Source organism: Macaca fascicularis, chromosome 15 (genome assembly GCF_037993035.2).
Source record: "Macaca fascicularis isolate 582-1 chromosome 15, T2T-MFA8v1.1".
Lineage (NCBI taxonomy): Eukaryota > Metazoa > Chordata > Mammalia > Primates > Cercopithecidae > Macaca > Macaca fascicularis.
Genome location: NC_088389.1, coordinates 115198921 through 115221908, shown reverse-complemented (window position 1 = coordinate 115221908; position 22988 = coordinate 115198921). Strand labels below are relative to the sequence as shown.

Genomic DNA, 22988 nt, shown 5'->3' with positions numbered 1-22988 from the left:
GAGAACACTACATGGGAGGACGTGATAGACAATAACAAGATGGAAGCCAGCTTCATGACGGATGGCTGAGGATGGCCTCTCTGAGGGTGGAGCATTTCAACAGGAGAGCTAGAGAGGAGAAGCCATCCATGGAAAGCCAGGGGGACAGCAATCCAGGCAAAAGGAGACCACAGTTGCAAAGGTCCTGCGGTAGGAATGAGCTTGGCATATTCAAAGAACAAAAACCCAGCGGCCGACTCTCAGTGAATGAGGAAAAGAATAGAATGAGATTCCATGGGGTGTAAGGAAGAAGCTAGATCATACATAGGCTAGAACCATCATGGTAAGGAGTTTTCATTTCTGTTTTTCCTTCCCTGCAGTGACATAATAACTCTCTGAAGGATGTAGTGTGACATAGTTTATGTTTTAAAAATATTACCCTGGCTGCTTGATGGAGAATGAGTTGGGGGGGGGGAAACAGAAGTGAAGGAAAAAAAAAACAAAAAACAGGAAGCTTCTGAAAAAAATACAGATGAGAGGAGATGGTGGCTCAGGTAAGGCATCACCAGTAGAGATTGAGTGTAGATAAATGCAAGATGCATTTTGGAAGTGGAACTGACAGAAATCCCTCATGTATTGATTGCAGGGGAGCGATGGGAAAGGAGGAACCAGGGATGACTCAAGTTGGGGCTTGAGCAAACAGTGGAGCCATTTGTTGAGATACTGAAGACCGGGGTGGGGTAGGAGCAAATTTGGGATGAAAGCCAGCGTTACATTTTGAGTGAAGTACGAAATTCCTCTCACACAGACCTGGAGCTATGAAAGATACAAGTGGATATAAGAGACTAAATTTAGGGTGAGGTTAGTGCAGAAGAAAGAGGCATGGGAATTGTGAACATAGAGACAACATTTAATTAAAGTTCTGGAACTGAATAAGGTCACCCAAAGGTGATCTTACAGAGGAGAGAAGTGTTCGAGCTGCCTTGAGGAACTCTCACATAAGCAGATCAAAAAAGAGCAAGAGGCATCTAAAAGGAAACTGAAAGGAGTAACCCAAGAGGCAGGAACAAACCAAGTGAGTGGGGTATCCTAAAAGCCACAGGAAAGGGAAGTGCTTATATGAGGGGCAAAAGCCTTATTGCCTAGAAGGATGGATGAATGGGAAGTGATCTGAAGTCAAAACAGAAAGTATGGACAACTGTCTTAGTCTACTCGAGCTGCTACAGCAACATACCAAAAACTGAGAGGCTTATAAACAACAGAAATATATTTATCACAGTTCTGGAAGCTAGAAAGTCCAAGATCAAGGCACTGGTGTCAGATTAAGTGTCTGGTCAGGGCCCACTTTCTCACAGATGGCACCTTCATGGGCAATAATCCCATTCATGAGGGCTCTGCCCCCATGACCATCACATTAGTGATTAAGTTTCAACATATGCATTTCGGGGATACATGAACATTCAGATCATAGCAACAATCCCTTGGTAAAGAAATTTGCTTTTTGGAGAGAGGGGTGTGTGGATGGGTAGGTAGAAGCTAGAAGGGTATGAGGATTCAAAAGATTTCCTTTTTCTTTAATTCCTTTTAAAAAAAATATTTATTTGTTTGTTTGCTTGTTTTAGGAAAAGAGCTACCCGAACATGTTCATGTGCTACAGAAATGGCCCAGGAATGAGGGAGCCGTTGATAATGCAAGAGAGAGGGAACAACTAATGGAGCGAAGCCCCACAATGGGCAAAGACACCCTTCCAAGTAGAGTTCAAGGTGGCCATTGCTCAGAGCAGGGACACAGTGGAAGCACTGTCATAGAGGGAAGTTTGAGAAGACGGGCAGAGATAAAGAGATGGCACAGTCAGTGGCGGGAAGATGAGCTGGGGCACTCTTTCAGATGCAAGCTTCTAAACAAAATATGAAACCGGGTTATTTACTGCTAGTAAGGTTAGGGGAGAAATGGGATAAATTTCAGGAGAGAAGGGATCATGTGAAGTCATTGTTTTAGAAATTAGTTATTCTAGTGAAATAGAAATTACCAAGATATTAGGAAACATTGTCAAGCAGTGTCACATATTCATTGCTATACGTTGCCATAAATTTGAAAAGAAATTCATCTTGGCCAGTTGGGTGCCTCTCTGTCAACATTTAATTGCTTAAATGTGGAGATGGAAAAGAAGACTGGATAAGCTCAACCACAGTTTGGGGTTTGCCAAGAGAGGAGAGAGGAGGAAGATGGGAAAAGGACCTGAAGAGGTCAGCAAGGAAGGGGCTAAAGTGATAGACCATAGACTGTAAGTGGAGTGAGAAGGGAAATGAACAGAGGAGAAAAATGCTGGTAGTGAAAAGAAGTCAAGTGGATCAAAGGTCTTGATGAAATTGAGGAAGTATCATGAGGGTACCAAAGGAAGTGAATAGTTAGAATAGGAAGTGACGGTCACAGTAGAAGACTTAAAATTGAGGCTTTGGTGATGGTTACAGTTATTACAGGTATTGTCAATGCCTAGGGTATGAATATCTTTACAAGTAAAGATGTGGCACCTCTAAAGGATTGTGTGGACTTGCCCAAGATAACATGGAACTGAAACTTGAAACCAAGTTTTTCTATGTCAAATCCACTCCTTTTTTTCTTGTCCCATGCTGTCTTAGACTTAGGCTAAAATTACTTCTGTTTCTATCAGTTCTAATTGATAATTTCTTACCTCTAGCCTTTCTGTGACCTCCAGGACAGAGGTCAACACTTCCCAGAGCTAAGCATCTGGGAGCATCCATTAGAGACTCAACTGTTAGTCAGAAATGTGTTTGATTTGCAGAGGTAGTGTGACTGTGACCATGGACTCTCTGCTTTATTCACAGGAGAAGGAAACTGCCCAACTCACTAATGTATATTCAGAGTTCCCAGTCCTCTCAGGGACTTCTCTCAAGTATATACCTTACAGACACACAAACAACATGCATTTCATGGGACACTCTGATCTGATTGGGGTCAGGGAGAAGGACTAGGACTTTTATCTGTTTCAATGTTCCATGGTAGAGAAGGTCGGAGGAGACTCAGAACTAAGCTTTTCCTATTGCATGAGATTTCTAGCCTACTCATGAGAATCCAGGTATAAATCAGCTTTTATGAATTTTTAATAGAAATGCTGCAACCCCATTGCTGCCCCCAGGCTACCCTTCCAAATTTATCACCACTTTTCCTCCAAATGAATCTCCCATTTTGATATAATTAGTTTGATACCCCCTGTCATGCTTAGCCTATTCTTACTTCCTCGTCACCGTCTTCCACATGTTCTCTCCAACAGAATTGCTCCTCTTCCTTTCTTTGCCTGAGTCCAGCTGGTGTTACCCACTGCAGCAAGCCTCCCTGGCTGCAGCAATCTACAACTAAGCAGTGAACACCCACAAACCATCATGCCCAAAGCACTCATTTGATGCTTGCTATTCACTGCCTTGACTGTGAGTTAACTTTTTATTATTCCTATCTAGTCTCTTTAAATAAACAATATACAACTTGAGGTCACATGCTTCGTTGTATTTGCCTTTGCTGACAGTGACTGGCTAGGTGTCTCTACCATCCTTGATAGCCTTTGGCTCACCATACTGCATTTAGCAATTTACTTTTATTTCTCTTAAATCTCTCTCTCTCTCATTAAAATAAGCATCATGTCCTGTTGATTCAGAATGTTCATATTTCATGTCTATATATCTCTTACCACTGTCTCTTCCACTACTGTGACTTTTACCTAGAAAAGTGGAATAACCTCTCGGCTGATATTTCTGCATCCATTATTGCCCCTTCAAACCATTCAACACACAGGGCAGAATGGTCTTTCTAAAGTGCACATCCCCCTAATGAAAATTCCTTCATGACTTCCTGTTGAAGGATTATGATTATGTCATCCCCCTAATGAAAATTTCTTCATGACTTCCTGTTGCCTCTAAGGTGAAGACCAAAATCCACCCATGGTCTCCAAGGCTCTGTCTGGCCAGGCCCCACCCATTTCTTCATCATTTGGGCCACTCTTCCTCTGGCACCAGCAAAAGTCTCTTCGGCTCTAACACTCTATTTCTACCTTCACATCCTCTCTCTGTGTCTCCATCACACTTATTCCCGATCGTCTTTCTGAGCACACCTCACAGGCCACTTCCCCAAAGAACATGTTCCATTACATACTCACAGCATTCTGGTCTTTTACTCTGTGACTTTGATCACAAGCATGATTCTACAAATAATTGTGTGATGTATGGTTTAATTTCAGCCTCCCTATCTAGGCTTATGTTCCGATGAATAGAAATCATTATTTTCCAGTTCGCTTCTTTATCCTGAGCTCCTAGCACTGTGTGTGAAATGTAGTATGCCTCAAAAGTCTTTGGAATAAGCAAATAGATAACAAATCAACAGTTTAAGTGTAAGCTCCTTAAAGGTGTGGAGTATGTTCCGATGAGTAGAAACCATTATTTTCCGGTTCACTTCTTTATCCTGAGCTCCTAGCACCGTGTTTGAAATGTAGTATGCCTCAAAAGTCTTTGGAATAAACAAATAGATATCAAATCGACAGTTTAAGTGTAAGCTCCTTAAAGGTGTGGAGTATGCCTTATTCACCATTTTATCTCCCATATTGAGCACACAGCCTGGTACATCATGGGCCCAATAAATATTTTTGAGTGAATGAGTCTATCTCATAGTGTTAGTTTTGTATTTTATAAAAGTTGAAGGATAATAAGAAATTTCTTATTTTCATGTAGGGAGATTTGATAAAAGAAATACTATATTTTTTAAAACTCAACTTTCAGTGCTGATTTAAGTCCAACCCATGACTTATATTTGCCTCCACTGCCTAGAGAGCTGGGCCTTGGATTTGCATGTGAAGATATAATATTCAGATTACCAATTCTCAAATAAAATATGACTCTGACCTAAAGTTTAGACATCATCTATGAATATAGATAGGAGCAATTTTCTGTGCCAAACATGGCTTAAAGGTCAGCTGTTGTTTGGTTGTTGAATTATGTATCCTTACATTGTAGTGCTATAAAAATAAGCAGGACATTTGTTTTGAGTTATCAAAGAATTTGAATCTTGGCAACATCCACCTCTGCTATATGTAGGGTCTGTCAGACACAAGCTAGTCTCTTGGACGTTTTGTAAAGCTGCATTAATGTGTTCAGTCAGGTTGGATAGTCAGCCAAAAACAAAAGGAGAACTTCAATACAGAAAATTGCATGGTGGTGATATGTCTACAACACTAACTCCAAACCTGCAAATCCAAGAAGGGCAAGCCTTGGGTAGGTGCTGCTGGCATATAATAGTAATCTTACCCTCGTGGTGAGATATAAACCAATCATGAGGCCTCAGTACAGCCTTAAAGTTTTCATAACTGCAGTTTTAGTTCACATACCTAGAAACGTTGCATGCATCCATAAAGAAACTGGTTTGCTGAGGTTAAGAGCAAGAAAAAGTCTTGTTGCTTTGAAGTACTGAATTCGTAAAACGTATTCCACAGAACACTCATACAAGATGATAAAGAAAGGAGGGATCCTACAGTCCTTCCCAGAGATTCCCCATGCATGCAATCAAATTTTTTAAAAAGCCCTATGGTAAAACCTGTCAAACCTGGCATTTTCCAAAATTAATTGACCATGGAACCTCTTCTTATGTAATATCCTGTTGTCATTTATCATTTTTTGGCTGCCAGGAATCTGAAGTGTCTTCCCACCTTTGGGGAATCCCCCATTGTGTGACTGTTGCCAGGAGCCAAGACCTACTGTCACCACCGAAGGTCAAAGAGCAGAGTGTCATCTGCCTCAGTTCATGGGACTAGGGTATCACACACTCTGGACAGGGTCAGTTGGATGCTCCCTCGTTGGATGTTGACTCTGAAGAATGTGGCAGAGAAGCAAGGACAAGAGAGATCCATCCAGATGGCCATGACAGAGGCACAGGCTCAGTGTGAGAGCCATTGGTGGCACAAAGGAAGTGTTGGGTGTTAGGTGTCTACAAATAGGGGCAGTGGCATCCCCACAAGGTTGTCCCCATGGTGTGATTTTAGCTGTAATTCTGGCCACCTGCCTGTCCTTTCACTCCTGCCCATTTTCTCAACTTGTTCTCCAGATTTTCCAACAAGATTTCTAATTGGCATACCCTCCTTTTCCTGCTTAAGTCATCCAGGGTCAGCTTCTGTTGCCTATAGATGAGAATTTTGCTATTACTCACCCTTTAACATCTGACAGATGTTAGTGTTGGTGTTTAGCAGAATGACTTGGGAATATGCTGCATTCTTATACACTAAGACCAACCTAATAAATTTGATCCTAAGATGACAGTAGAGTAAATAAGTATGCTTTTACTGCCTTGGTGACCAGACAAGTTAACACAGCTTCCAAAATATTTTACAGTTACTAAGTATAGCTTTTCAAAAAAAAAAAAAAAAAAAGGCTTACAAAGATTTTCATCTCCAATCTCACTCCCAGATCATTTAATAGGCCTCTTGTAGGCACTCACCTCACTTCCTCTGATTTCACCATGACCCCTTCTCCCTGCCCCCAACACACCACAATCACCTAGTGTTGACCATGCATTTTATTCTAACACATAATATACTCCTTCTTTCTTAGTGCTTAAGCAATGTGAGTTATATTCTGATTATGTGACTTGCAAAAGTAAAAAAGAAATGACAGTCGTGCAAGACAGATATTTCAGCCAAAGGAGATTATAAGCTGTTGAACTAAAAATACTGAGATTCAAAAGAAAATATTCTCTTTTCTTGGACAAACTTTTCAAAACCAAGTTCAAGTGGACTACCTGAGTGGCCACAGGGCAGAGGTGACCAAATCTGAGGACCAGACAGCCCAGGGCCATCTCCAGCAACTTGGAATCCACCAATGGCTGAGAGCTACAGGCACACAGGTAAATGTAAACATTAATGCTGGAGATGTAGCTTTTCTCCCTTGCTGATTGATGAGAGTGGTCTCAGATATTTCTACCTAATAATGTTCTATCATGAGAATAAATATGTTTCTTCGTAGTGTGGGTAACTTCTGGACCTCTATTTGATAAGCCCTCATCAAATCTGGTAACTCTGATAACTCTCAATATTATTAATTTTGTCATCTTGGTCTAGCATCTCACTTGTGAAAATGGACTGATCCCAGTTCTACTTGTAACTAAGGAAAAAATCTTAATTTCTGAGCATAGCCACTCTTATCAATACACACTGGGCAACTCTGGCTTATCCTCCTTGTCCTTCCACCCACCTACATCCTAGTGGTTCTTGCAAGAAAATAGAGACTTCTACATTATATCTTTTTTAAGGTTTTGTCTGAAACATCTCCAGCAAGTTCTTAGTTTTTTAGGTAAATTCAAAATACAGGTGATAGAAGAATTTGGCTTACTTAGAGATGATATTTTGAGATACTAACTAAGATATCCTTTTTCTTTCTTTTTAGTGATCCCTCTCATGGGCTACAAACATTAACCTGTCATTTTTTCAGGGATGTGGGAAAGAGAGTGAGAAGATCAGAAAGAAGACAGAAAACAAAGTCTCCCATTCTGAAGGGTTAAGCTCAAAAGCTAGGGGTTCAAGTATAAAGAAAAGAGAATTAGGAAGAAGATGTATGAATCAGAACTGGAGTCTTCTTCCTTTCAACCACCCACCAGGCCTCCAATGAGCACAGGGCTGTAGTTCAGCCAGCCACTGGGCAGACGTAGCCCTGTCTGAGGACCAGGCAGCCCAAAGCCCATCGCAAGGGACAGCCGCAGGGAACCTCAGCAGTTAGAGAACAAGAAGCGACCAAATGACATTTGAGCCCCTTCCTGAAGCTTAGCAGCAATCTGCAAGACAATGAGGAAACACAAATTCCAAATGTGGCTAAAATTTTAACCTGAAGTGATTGAGAAATTATGAAAGTTGATGAGTTTACTTGGAAGTAACGAGATCCCATTTTCTGTATCAGGATAAAATGGAAGCTCAAAGCCAGAAATAACGTTTTTATTACCAAACAAATGCTCCATATTATATATCTGACCTTGAGAGTTGTGAAGTTTGGGTCCATTTCACTAATGGATAAAGTGCCTAGGTGTGAGTGCGGTCCAATCAGAACTGGCCTTTCTGATCAACCTGACCTCAAGTCTTGAGAGATTGTTGAACTGTGAGAAGATGAGAGCTGGGAAAGAATGTAGGGAATCCAGGCAGCACCTGGAAAAGTCATGAGAAGTCCAAGTCGGAAATGAGGGAAGGAGGGAAATGGGAAGTACACAAAGAATGTATCATCATCTGTCTTCTCTGAAACCCCATCCGGGACAGGTTCTCTTGCTCATCACTTATGCAGGCTCTGGGGTGGGGCAGGAAGGAAAAGTCAGGAGTTAAAGACAAGTGGAAAGATGACTACAGACGATGTGGGAGAGATGCATTGCATTGGATGCAGGCTTTGTGGGACACATCCAGCTTGTACAGAGTGAGTTTGAGGAATTCAGGAATGAAATATTTTCATGGATCATAGTGAAAGAAATATATGCAGTGAAAATGGATAATGATACTAACCTCAATTCTCCCTTGCATTTGAGCTGACAGAGTGATATAAGTATAGCCTTGGATCACAAGTCGGATAGGTCATTCACTTGCGGTATTCTGGCCGAGATCCAGTACAGGTAATTACATTCTACGTACCAAAATCCCCATAGAACATCTATTAAGTATGTTTCCCATCCCTTCTGGGCCATGGTTATGCCTTATTCTAAATCTCTTATGCCCAAGGGGATAGTGAGCCATGATAAGTTGGTATTTATCATACACCTTGAGAACTCTGAATGAAAAGTGCTATAACGCTACAAATTGATCTCAGAAAGAGCAGATCAGCATTCCTTAGGCGTTAGGCAGTCCAAATCACTTCCCCTTACATAGATCTCCCTTGCTTATTTGCAATACTTCACATTTATCTTAATCCTTTCCCACTTCTCTCACTATTAGCATCTCAAGAACAAAGAGTATACCTCTCTGTCTTTGGTGGCTTCCAGTGAGTAAGAAATGTGCCATAAAGCTTGGTGACAGATTACTTAATCACATGCTCACAAATCCTTAGCAGTGTCCTACCTCTTAAGGCCTGTCATTAACTCATACTCCAGGCCCCTTCTCATCAATTTTTTCTAATTCATTTAAACTAAAATAGCTATTAAACATATGGTTTTTCCTTGTTTGTGTGACATGAACAAAACCAGACAATAAAGAGGAAATTATGAAAAGACGGGTGGACAATGTGAGCAAGACAGGACAGGAAAGCCCAGAAAGGTGTAATACTTGGTGCTTGACAACCATCTTTGAATGTGTGCATACACCCATGAATGAAGAAAGAGATCAGTCAATCAATGGGCTGTCCATGGTTGCAGCGTCAGATACACAATTAGATCTGGAGTTTAAGAGGAAATGATTGACTCATAGAGAAAGTCACCTGCTCAGGCTGCATTGAAGGTAGGGTGTGTGCAGCTGTGCTTCAGTAGCAAAGAGAACCAAGCACATGCTGACCAACTCTCAGCTCACTTTTTCTCCACCTATCAGCTGCGTTCTTTCTCTTTTTGTTGACTTGCTAGACGTTGTCTGCAACAGCTTCCGAATGTTAGGCCTACAGTTTATTCATCATCTGTAGAAACTGATCATAAAATGACTGATCCAGGAAGGTCCTCCTTGATGTGACTTAGTCAGGTGTCTCTCCCAGGACCAATCAACCGGAGCTCTGGGGTGGATGGCTGGTGTCATACGGAGACCCCTCTCTCAGTCACGACATGAAGCAGTTTCCAGGAAGGTGAGAAGAAGAGAGACAGGATGGAGGAAGTTGCTAGGTATACAGTCCCAAAAGTCAGAAATTAACTATAAGAGTAAGCAGAATTAAAATGGACTAAATGAAGTCTACAAGTCTATGTAAGATTTGGTGTATTTTAGCCTAATATTCTGATCATGTCAAAACATCAGTGGCTTGATCTTGTCTTTGTCATCTCTATAAAGCCACCACTAATACTAGATGGAAGACACCGAAATTCCAGGTCACTCCACAGCCCTGGCCCTTGGATAGCCTCAATGGGATACTACAGAATCCTCCAGTAAATGCCTAAGGGGTCTTCCCATAAGTCTGGTGATGCAGATTTGCTCTCATGCCCATAAATGTCCACCTGCCAGGCCAGGCACGGTGGCTCACACCTGTAATCCCAGCACGTTGGGAGGCCGAGGTGGGTGGATCATCTGAGGTCAGGAGTTTGAGACTAGCCTGACCAACATGGAGAAACCCATCTCTACTAAAAATACAAAATTAGCCAGGCGTGGTGGCGCATGCCTGTAATCCCAGCTACTTGGGAGGCTGAGGCAGGAGAATCGCTTGAACCCAGGAGGCGGAGGTTGCAGTGAGCCGAGATCGCACCATTGCACTCCAGCCTGGGTAACAAGACAGAAACTCCATCTCAAAAAAAAAAAAAAGAAAAGAAAGTCCACTTGCCAGGTGTCAGGCTCCTCAATGGGAGGAGAGGTTGGGGAAAAGAGACAAAGATTGAAGAGAGAGCAAACTACAGATGCAGGGACATGGATCAGGAGGGGTGGTAGATACAATGGGATGTTGGCATGGAAGACAGAGCTGGCAGCTTTGCAGCTGTCCCAGGAGCAGGCTGTCCCTGGAACAGATCACCTCATGAGGTTTTTATTAGCCTGGGACTCTGAGATCTTTTCAGAGCCTCCAAACTCAGCCCCCCTGGTTTCCAAGCTGCCACAAGGTAGGTAGTGAGGCAACTAGGAAGGATCTGGGTCTTGCCTGCTCTTAGCAAGTCACTTACATCCTTGACTTCAACTTCCCCCTTTGTAAAATCATGGACTGTACTACGTATTGGCATGGTTTCTTCTCCCTCTACAGTGATAGCTTTTATCCCTGTAAAAACAGCTGACCTAGGCAGGTGGAAAGATTAATAAATTAACAGGTAACATTGAAACAAGAGAAAAGCAAGACGGGAGGCAATCTTTTAAAAATCTTTTGAAGTCCCATTAAAATCTATGGTTGAGCCTGCCTCTACTAGCAAATTCTGACCAAATTTAATGGTCACCCCATAACTATAACTGTAGAAACTTGGTAAAAGTCGAGAATTTGGAAGCCTTTACACAAACACTGCAATGATTTTTATTTCAAGAGATGAAGTATAAAAAGCACTGGTCCTACAGTGATTAACTGGCGTTTTATAGGCAGTGTTTCAAACAAGTGCTGTGCTGCGTGTGTTCAGTTACTGTAGTTATGATTTCATTAGCTTCTCTGATAAATAATGCAATGACTTTAATGATGCATTTCCTCTTTAAAAAACCCACAATGGAAACTCCATTTCATAAAGCAAGGAAGAACAATGACTTCTGTTTAATTTTTATTACTTTTAAATTAATCTGTGAGGTTTTAAAAAGTAAAAACCATCTTCTAAGGGGAAAAAAACGGAAAGAAAAAGGTTAACCTGTTTAAAAGGTGCAATCATTTCTGAGTAAGTAAAAAATGGATATAGGTCAAGAACCAGCGTGAAGGCTCCACCTTCCTCAATTCAGCCCTTTCTAGATCACAAAAGGAAAGTGGTCCTGCCAAATTAAAACCCTCCATAACAATAAAACCTGATTTAATGCAGTCATTATTTTTCCATTAAATCTGAATATCATCTAATGCATGCATGTTATTTTAAACCCACCACACTAATGCAAATCCAGCATTCCTTGTAAATCAAACCTAAACATTCCATCAGTTGTCATTACTGCTATTGATAATCACAATACCTCATCCCCAAGGACACCGTCCCCTCAATCCCTGACTCTAGAGATGGGAGGAAAAACTAAAGAAGACGCATTTTAATTTCCAATAGAGAGCTGCTTACTGAAGTGTAGAGGTTGGGTCAGTAACACCCTGGAGGTCTCAGCTTAATGTAGTTCAACATGTAACTCTTGCTTCTCCAGGCCACACTACACTGAGAAAAAATGTAAGTGTTGGGTTAGGAACAACCAGGGAAAGAGAAACTACTCTAAGTATTTAAACTAGAGGAAGTTTAGTGCTGGGAATTGGTGGTATGGGGAGTGGATGTGACTGGAAAGGCTAAGAAGCCAAACAGGGGATGGCGGTGCCCCCCAGAGATTGGCAACTGCAGGGAACTGTTACCACACCTTGGTTGGAGGGACAGAGGGAAGATGAAGTTGTGTGAGGACCCATAGACCAGGGATTCTGGGAGGATTTTGGAAGCATACCAGATCTGTCCAGTAGGATTTGGAGTCATGGACTCAGAAGAGACACGATCACTGCTGGAGATGCTGCCTGAGGCACAGGGGTGGGACAAATGCCTCAGTCTCGCCCTTTCCTCTACCCTCCTAATTCCTGTGAGTGCCTCCCATGGGTCAGATCCAGCTAAGAGGTCAAATGACCTGAGAGCCTGGGAAATGCAGTCTGGGGCCATGTGTCCCACTGTGGCACAGAGTAGAGCTGGAGAAGGATGAGGAAACGGTGTGAGGACAAACAGCCCGGAGGCAGCAGAGACTAAAATCACATTCCTATTCTGTCCAGTGTCTGTTTTCCTGGGCTAGGCGCTCCAGCCCCTGCTTCCAGCCCCAATACAGACCCTTTGCTAAGAGTTACTGAAGCTTAGAGAGGGTTGTGCCACCTCCCATCCCACCACAGTGTGGCAGCTCTTTTAATCTTTTAAGTTGCTGCTCCCCCATGTGCTATAGTACTTTCAACACCATGTGCTACAGCATTTTCAACACGCCACTGTGGGGTGGTGGGTATCGTGATTGACACCCCAGCACTTACTTAATTCACCCTCTATGGAGAAGTCATATGGTCTGGATGAGATTGTCCCCACCCCCTGCTCCAACGTCAGGACTCGTTTGGTTCTGCCTAAGTGCCCCTCATCCACAGTGACCGGTTCAGAAATGGGCACATGCGACCAGCCTGGACAGGTCAGAGCAAAACATCACCATCATGGTAGTGATTGATCCAGGGGCAGAACCTGTGTCTTAGGTGGGTTCAACCTGTGTCCTAAGTGGGCTTTTGTTCTGCAAATGGAGGAAAGAGAACCTATGGCTGGGGACACATGTGGCCCCAGGAACTGATGGCAGAGATTTGGCTACCAGCTTGAGGATGACGCAGTCACCTAGAGGAGGGCAAAACTAAGAACCACAGGGAAACCGAGCCACGGCCCGATGACAGCATGAGCCTTGAGAACAAACCAACTCACCCTACTTTTGGACTTCACAATTACATGAGCTAATGAATTCCCTATGGCTTAAACCACTTGAGTGTTCTATTGCTTGCAACAAGAATCCTAACTGCTTTTGAGGAACCAAGTGATTCTTCAAAGGTTTGGCATATGGTAGACATTAATAAGCAATTTATTGCAGTTGTTTTCTTGTATAGCTACTGAGAAATTTATATCAAGTTTCCTGGAAGCTGGGATGGCAGTGATCTGGGACTCTTGTAGGTCAACATCATCTCAAATCTGGTTCTCAGGACTCATGACCCACATTAAACCTATCTCCAACACAAGGTAGATACCCCTACCATTTCTCTCCACTTCAGGTGAGTTTCCCAACTTACAATTATAAATAAAGGGCTCAGTGGCAGCTGAGCATAAACTCAAGACCATAAACTTAAGAAATAAATAGAAAACACTTAAATTTTTTTTTGATAGATGGCTTAAATGAAAGCTGTGTTTCATTAAGTATGAGGCGTGTAGACAGGTGATTGACTCCACTGACACCACGTGAATAAAATGTCTGTGGCAGGTTCTACTTGAAAATCACAGTGGAATGTCTTAGGCAGTGGTTCCCTAGCGGGGTGATTTTGTTCCATAGAGGACATTTGACAAAGTCTGGAGACCTTTTTGGTTCTCACAACTGGGAGTAGGGGTGTTACTGGTATCTGGGGGATAAAAGCCAGGGGTGCTACTCAACATCCTACAATACACAAAAGCCCCCGACAACAAAGAAATTATCCCAAGCTCCAAATGCCCACAGTGTTGAGCTTGAGAAACTCTGCCATAAGGTTAGGCCTTAATTAAACAAGAAAAAAAAATCATATTAACATTTTTCCAATAGATTGAGTACTTCTATTTTTGGTTGCATATTTTTTAATAAAACAAGATGTAAATGGCTCAATTGAATTGTTATAAACAGTAAGATTTACCAGTGCTCATATTTTTTTTACTTTCATTTTCTAGCTTAATAACAAATTTGTTATCTTATATTATTCTAGAAAAGGCAACAGTGTGGCTTATTTTTTACAACTGGTGTGTAGCCAGAAATGGTTTTCAAATAATACCAACCATGGCACAAACACTCACTAATCAGAACAAATACAGGCTGTACGTAATCCTAGTAGAGCCAGCTGGGCATCGCTGGTTACTGGCATACCTTCCTCTCTTCTACTGTCTTTCCACTGTCACAAGATTCCACCTTCTGGAAAGCTGAGGATAGGCTGTAGCAGCATGTTAAAACACTCCTCAGTTAGCAGCCATTGATGTTATGGGTGGTGGCTCTTCTTCCTTCCGCTCTCTTGTAAGCCACAAAGCAAAGAATGAGGAAGCAGTAATTGACAATTCTAGGGCCAACAAGGACATAAGTCATCAGGGTGTAAAACAAAGCCATCCTCAGCACACAAAGGACCACAATCTAACCATCTACCTAGTATACCATTCAATAGAGGTCAGCTTGGGGCTTGTGAGAAATAAACATCTACAAAAACTGATGTGCTTACTGGGTAAACTTCAAATTCATTACTTTTGATACCATTAACAAACGTCAAGAAGTAATTCTTTCTACCCCCATATACTTATCTTTATCCTCTCCTGGTCTTCAATGGGAGTCTGATCTATTGGAGATGGATGACACCTCCCTTTTCCACAATCTAATTGCAGATATTAGATACTAGTATTTCAGTTTAGCTTATACACGATCCTTCTCTCTTTCCTGTGTATTTGTTCTGTTTCCCTACATAGGCTTTGAGGTCCTTGAGGATAATAAGCATGTTGTCTATCGGATTGCTGATTAGTTACTAGGTGCTTATGACAAACATATTGAATGATTGATTAAAGCTACCCAGAATTTGAATGACACAAAATAGTATTATTTTTTCCTGTATTATCATGACAAGGTTTTGTAAAGTTCTAGTCCACATTTGCCTTTGACCTGAACAGCTCAAGGTACTTTATCAAATGAATTTTAGAAATTCATAGTAGGGAGTGTTAGTTCTACCTTACATTCTGATAAGGGAGAAACAGAAAGGAAAATGCTTGGAAAAAGAGGCTGCTTCAGTAGGTTGGAATTGTGTATCCACTTAGGTGTATGAAAACATTTTAATACTTACATATTTTACCAGGAGTCTATGGGAAGCAGCTGGTGCAGTGCACAGAGAGTTGGAAGGCGATTCTGAAGCTTCATGCTCCAACTGGCTCTGAAATAACCAAACAAGGAAACCAAGCAAGTCATTTAATCTCATAAACTCCCATGTGTTTACCTGTAGGCAGGGCTGTTGGATGTGGTAGATATTTTATTCATTTATTCTAAAATAGTTTTTATTAATTATTAAACACTTCCAGATGAACACTTGTATGCCTAGGTAGAGGAGACAAAAAGACAAAACACTCAGGTACTCTCTACCCAGCAGATTTAGCCATCTTTGGATCCCCTTAGGCCCCATCCTCTGTCATACCCTTTAGTAAAAAGCAGCATCGTTCTGTCTCTTTTTGAAAATGTTACCTCATTTGATAGATTCCCCAAAAAACATATTGTTTCATTTTCCATGTTTTGAAATTTACCCAAATGGAATTATATTATGTTTATTCTCCTGCTGTTTGCATTTTTGGCTACACATTACATTTATGTTACATGCAGTTGTAATTAATTCATTTTTACTGTAGTGTAATATTCCAGTGCATGGATATAATGCAATTAATTCCAGTGTTGTACTATCACTGCTATGTTTGTTATACACCTCTGTTGGTACACATTTGTAAACATTTTTTCCAGAGTATATGTCTTAGAAGTGAAATTGCTGAATCTTTGATTGTGTACTTTTTATTATTTACTATACCATGTCTGTTTCTCAAAGTGGTGGAAGCAATTTACACACAAAGCAGCAGGGGATAAGACGGCCCACTGCTCCTCAACCACTCCAAGAATTGATTTTTTTTTTAAATAACTTTCACATGTGTATAGGCCACTTATGTTTCCTTTTCTGTGAAATTTTTGTTTTATTTGGTTGTCTTTGTCTTACTTAATCATGAAATTTCTTTATGTGTTCTGGGTAAGCATGCCATGTTGATTATTTGTGCAGCAGCCATCTTCCCTGCTGTGGCTTGTCTTTATTTTCTCTCAATTTCTCTCTTTCTCTCTCTCAATAAATGGAAATTCTGAATTTTAATGTTGTGGAATTTATCAATCTTTTCATTTATGTTTCAGGAAACTGTTCTCAATCTCTGGGAATATCTCTGTGGGAGAACAGACATAGTCTCCTATTTTGTCTTACAAATGTTTATAGTGTTATCTTTCATTTTTACATTTAGACCATCTGGAATTGGTTCATTATTTGGTGTGAGGAAGGACTCCAGCTTCATTTCTAACCATTTAGATAACCAAATATCCCAGTACCAAGTAATAAAAAATCCACCCTTTACCCACTGAACTTCAATACTACCTCTGTCATATGTCTAGTGTTCATATGTGTGCTTCTCTATTCCAGGGTTCTCTTCCTGTTTCAACATCATATTGTTTATCTCTGTGCCAATATCACATTGTCTTCATTTCTATAGCTTTATAGCAAATGCTGATCTTTTATAGAGCTAGTCCCCCACCTTCCTTTTTAAGAATGCTCTTGCTATTCTTGGCTCTGTGAACTTCCACATTCACTTTAGAACTAGCTGTAGGCTGTCAAGTTCCACGGGGGTGGAGGGAAGAAAACAGCAGCAACAGCAACAACAACAAAAGAAAACCCTTCACACTTCACAGGAATCAGGCTGAATCTATCGATCAATTTGGAGAGATATTTTACAATGTTAAGTGCTCTGAGCCATACAATATATCTCTTCATTAATTTAGGGTTTTTTAAATAAAGATTTCGTTTTCTCCCTAATTATTGCATATATTATGATAGCTTTATTCTTAGCTACTTGATATTTCTCAATGTTATGTTTTAAAATTGGTTTATTTTTCTGTTTGTCACTGATATATAGAATAGCAGTTATTTTATGTTGATTTCCTATCTAGCAACCTTGCTAATATATCTTCTTAATTCTAATAATTGATCTATCTGTATCTTTCTTTGAGTTTACTATGAAGACAACCCTAAAATTTTTCCCTTCCTTTCTAATTGTTACGCATGTGGTGTCTTTAAATTGCCTTACTGCAACGGCTAGGTCATCATGGACAGTATACAAAAAAGTAATAACTGCATGCATACTTTCTTCTTCCCTTTCTTTACCATAAAGAATAATATTTGCTGAAAACTTTTTTGTAGTTTTTATCAGATAGAGAAACTTAAAGTCTATTTCTTATTTGCTAAAGACTTTTTATTTTTAAATCATGAATGGATGTTAAATTTTATCAAGTAGTTTCTTTTCTACATCCATAGAAATAATCATATTGTTTTGCTCTTTCTTCCATTATTGTAGTGAATTATACTAATCAATTTTCTAATGTTAAACCAAACTTTCATAACTATCATAGACCAAATTAGATAATGAGATATGCTATTTCTTATGTGTGTTAAATTCAGTTTGCCAATATTTTCCAAAGAATTTCTGTCTTTATATTCAAGAGTAAAACTGGCCTGTAATTTGTCTTTCATTTTATTTCCTTTTCTGATTTGGCATCAAAGTTATACTTGCCTCTTTAAAAGAGTAAGAAGTGCTCCCATTTTCATATTTTTTGGAAATGTTTATGTAAGGTTGAAATCATCTGTTCCTTGAGTGTTAGCAAGAATTTACCTGTAAAACCATCGAGGCATCTTGCTTTCTTTAAGGGGAAGATTTTTGAACTACAGATTAATGCTTCTAAGACTATACTAATTTTCCATTTCTTCTTGAGTCAATATATTTTTAGCAATTTTTGCACTTCATCTAACTTTTAACTTCTTTTGTCATAAAGTTGGTTCATAATATTTTTCATTATCTTTTAAATCTCTGACCCTTCTTTAGTTATCTACATATTTTATTTGGCATTTTTTTTTCTTATTCCTCTTACCACAGTTTTGTCAATCTAATTAATATTTACAAAGAGCCCTCATTTGGCCTTGTTGATTCTCTTTGTTTTCAATTTATATATCTACTGCCTTTGAGTTTATTCTATTGTTCTTTTTTTATTTCTAAAATGGGATGCTGACATCATTAGTTTTCAGCCTTTTTTTCTCAAGTGCAAATACATGAATTTAAATTAACTTTCAAATCCTAGTTTAGCTGCATCTCACAAGTTCTGATATTTTCATTAAGGTTTAGTTATACAGATAATTTTATTTGTATTATGATTCCATTTTAACTCATGGGTTATTTAGTAAATATGGCTTTTAAAGTTCCCCACATATGATTTTGTCTACTTTTTTTAGTAGAAACACAGAATAAAAACATTTTGTAGTCAGATAGCATGCTCTATATGTTGTCAAAATCCTTTGAAATTTGTTAAGACTTGCTTGGTAGCCTAAAAGGTGATCATTTTTCATAAATTATCTACATGTGTATAAAAGAATGTGGATTTTAGAGTTAATTATAAACATTTTCATTTTATCAAATTTAATTATAGTATTCAAATATTCTACATGTTTATTGACTTTATCTGTTTGATCTGTTCATTACTAAAATTGATATGTATTACCTTTTCACCATGATGGTGGACTTGTCTTTAATTCCTCATACTTTTAACAGCTTTTACTTCAACTATGTTGTGGTTATTTTATTAGAATTTTATGTCTTCCCATTGCCTTTGAAAACTGGCACAAGACAGGGATGCCCTCTCTCACCACTCCTATTCAACATAGTGTTGGAAGTTCTGGCTAAGGCAATCAGGCAAGAGAAAGAAATAAAGGGTATTCAGTTAGGAAAAGAAGAAGTCAAAATGTCCCTGTTTGCAGATGACATGATTGTATATTTAGAAAACCCCATCATCTCAGCCCATAATCTCCTTAAGCTGATAAGCAACTTCAGCAAAGTCTCAGGATACAAAATCAATGTGCAAAAATCACAAGCATTCTTACACACCAGTAACAGACAAACAGAGAGCCAAATCATGAATGAACTTCCATTCACAATTGCTTCAAAGAGAATAAAATACCTAGGAATCCAACTTACAAGGGATGTAAAGGACCTCTTCAAGGAGAACTACAAACCACTGCTCAGTGAAATAAAAGAGGACACAAACAAATGGAAGAACATTCCATGCTCATGGATAGGAAGAATCAATATCATGAAAATGGCCATACTGCCCAAGGTAATTTATAGATTCAATGCCATCCCCATTAAGCTACCAATGACTTTCTTCATAGAATTGGAAAAAACTGCTTTAAAGTTCATATGGGATCAAAAAAGAGCCCGCATTGCCAAGACAATCCTAAGTCAAAAGAACAAAGCTGGAGGCAGCACGCTACCTGACTTCAAACTATACTACAAGGCTATAGTAACCAAAACAGCATGGTACTGGTACCAAAACAGAGATACAGACCAATGGAACAGAACAGAGCCCTCAGAAATAATACCACACATCTACAGCCATATGATTTTTGACAAACCTGACAAAAACAAGAAATGGGGAAAGGATTCCCTATTTAATAAATGGTGCTGGGAAAATTGGCTAGCCATAAGTAGAAAGCTGAAACTGGATCCTTTCCTTACTCCTTATATGAAAATTAATTCAAGATGGATTAGAGACTTAAATGTTAGACCTAATATCATAAAAATCCTAGAAGAAAACCTAGGTAATACCATTCAGGACATAGGCATGGGCAAGGACTTCATGTCTAAAACACCAAAAGCAATGGTAACAAAAGCCAAAATTGACAAATGGGATCTAATTAAACTAAAGAGCTTCTGCACAGCAAAAGAAACTACCATCAGAGTGAACAGGCAACCTAAAGAATGGGAGAACATTTTTGCAATCTACTCATCTGACAAAGGGCTAATATCAAGAACCTACAAAGAACTCAACCAAATTTACAAGAAAAAAACAAACAACTCCATCAAAAAGTGGGTGAAGGATATGAACAGACACTTCTCAAAAGAAGACATTCATACAGCCAACAGACACATGAAAAAATGCTCGTCATCACTGGCCATCAGAGAAATGCAAATCAAAACCACAGTGAGCTACCATCTCACACCAGTTAGAATGGCAATCATTAAAAAGTCAGGAAACAACAGGTGCTGGAGAGGATGTGGAGAAATAGGAACACTTTTACACTGTTGGTGGGATTGTAAACTAGTTCAACCATTATGGAAAACAGTATGACGATTCCTCAAGGATCTAGAACTACAAGTACCATATGACCCAGCTATCCTATTACTGGGTATATACCCAAAGGATTATAAATCATGCTGCTATGAAGACACATGCACACGTATGTTTTTTGTGGCACTATTTACAATAGTGAAGACTTGGAATCAACCCAAATGTCCATCAGTGACAGACTGGATTAAGAAAATGTGGCACATATACACCATGGAATACTATGCAGCCATAAAAAAGGATGAGTTTGTGTCCTTGTAGGGACATGGATGCAGCTGGAAACCATCGTGCTCAGCAAACTATCGCAAGAACAGAAAACCAAACACCGCATGTTCTCACTCATAGGTGGGAACTGAACAATGAGATCACTCAGACTCGGGAAGGGGAACATCACACACCAGGGCCTATTATGGGGAGAGGGGAGGGGGGAGGGATTGCATTGGGAGTTATACCTGATGTAAATGATGAGTTGATGGGTGCTGATGAGTTGATGGGTGCAGCACACCAACATGGCACAAGTATACATATGTAACAAACCTGCACGTTGTGCACATGTACCCTAGAACTTAAAGTATAATAATAAAAAAAAAAAAGAAAAAAAAAAGAATTTTTTGTCTTCCCTGGTAAATCGAATATTTTATGTTTATGTAGTGATTCATTTCCTCTCTGCTAAGCATTGTTTTAGGTCTATTTTATTAATATAAATATGTCAGCTTTTTTGTTGCTATTTGCCTAGTACAAGTCTTTTTCATTCTTTTGTTTTCAACATTTCTTTGTTCTCATTTTTATTAATACATAGCATAAATATTTTTAATCCAGTTTGATAACCTTTCCCTTTTATTAGAATTGATTTTTCATTTCCATTGATTGGGATTACTGGTATTTGGATTTGCTTATATTGTCTTGTGTTGTGCTCTACATTTGTTCTAGTTTTTCTTTTTTCTCTCTTTCCTTCCTTTCTTGACCTGTTCTTATACAGACTCCATTTTTTTCTCATACCAACTTTTTCTTCAAGTAAATAGATATTATACACTATTTTTTTCTTTTTCTGGGGGCAGACGAAGTGGTGGCCCTAGAAATTTAAACATGAAAACTTATCTAAGAAATCTAAATTTGCTCACCATGTTTAACTTTGTCAGAAAGAACCTGAGAACTACAGAGCAATTTCACTTTCATCACCTCTACAATGCTTTATATGCCACTCTTAATCAATGTTTTTGTTCTGTTTTTTAATCCACCAATTAGACATCATCATCATCAGTGTTTTATCTAATCAATGTGTGTTTATATTGAATTTCATATTTACCAATTTCTATGTTTTCCTTCCTTCCTGCATCTCAGATCTTTATTGGGATCATTTTCATTTTCCCTGAAATACGCATTCCCAAATTTTCTTTACGGTCATCTGTGGGTGGTAAACAAAATTTCTATTGGTCTGAGAATGTCTTCTTTAACTTTGAAGACAGTTCATTACTTATAAAATATAGTAAATTCACTATATATGTTCACTAGATATAGTTTCAGAACTTTTAAATACTAGTTTATAGTCTTTTGGCTTCCATTAGTACTATTAAGAGGTCAGCTATAACTGTAATTGTCATTCTTTGTAGGTATTTGCCTTTTCTCACCAGCTTCACTGAATATTTTTAGTTGTATGTAATGTTGGGCAATTTCCCTATGTTGTTTTTAGGTGTGGCTTTTTCTTTGTTTATCCTATTTGGGACTTATTGACCTTCCTGAAACTGAGAGTTGGTGTTTTTCCATTCTTGAGATACTAAACCATTTTTGACTTTAAACATTGCTTTTCCTTCATTCTCTCTATTTTTTCCTTCTGTAATTCCCGCTAAATTTATTAAATCTCTGTTTTACATTTGTCATCTACTTGTCTTTCCTTGCCGTGTTGTATAGAATTTCTTCAGCCCTATTTCTCAGTTCACTTATTGTCTCTTCAGTTATGTCTGATCTGATATTTAATCCATCCAATATTTCCCAAATATTAACTGTGATATTTTTCTAGTCTTAGAAGTTTTCACTTATTCTTACACCTGCTTAGTTATTTTAATAGTCTATTTTCCCATAATCGTATTTCAATCCGTTTTTTTTCTTTTAATTGTCACTCTGACCTTAAATTCTACCTCTCCCACTTAGTAACACCACCTCAGCCACCCTGACCTTCTATGTCAGGCATACTTCTACCTCTAAGCTTTTGCCCTTGCTGATTCCTCTGTAGAATGTTTTCATCTAACCCCCCAGATATACATGCCTCATTTCCTCACCTCTTCAAGTTTTTGTTCAAATATAAATTGCTCGTGTACATTTCATATACTCACTTCCTGCTATATTTTTCTCTGTAGCCCCTTTTCCTTCTAAGTCTATACAGTTGATTTTTTTAAATTGAATGTAAATGTTTAAAGACAGGGACATTTTCTGTTGTTTTTCATTGTTGTATCTCCAGTACCTAGAATAATACCTAACACACAGTGGAAACATATAAGAATTTATGAGTAAATATTAAATACATTTAATTTATCTGTTGTGTCTAATAATA

General features: G+C 39.1%; 1 protein-coding gene across 1 annotated transcript in view; it reads right to left on the bottom strand.

The window, feature by feature from the left end:
• Positions 1-22988, bottom strand: part of RMI1 (RecQ mediated genome instability 1) — a 640651-nt gene that overhangs the window by 23049 nt on the left and 594614 nt on the right. Inside the window, exons 13-14 of the mRNA XM_065530754.1 lie at positions 15321-15407; positions 14299-14555 (exon numbers count right to left, since the gene is read on the bottom strand). The gene's annotated coding sequence lies outside the window, so the exon portion shown is untranslated. The remainder of the gene's footprint in view (positions 1-14298; positions 14556-15320; positions 15408-22988) is intronic.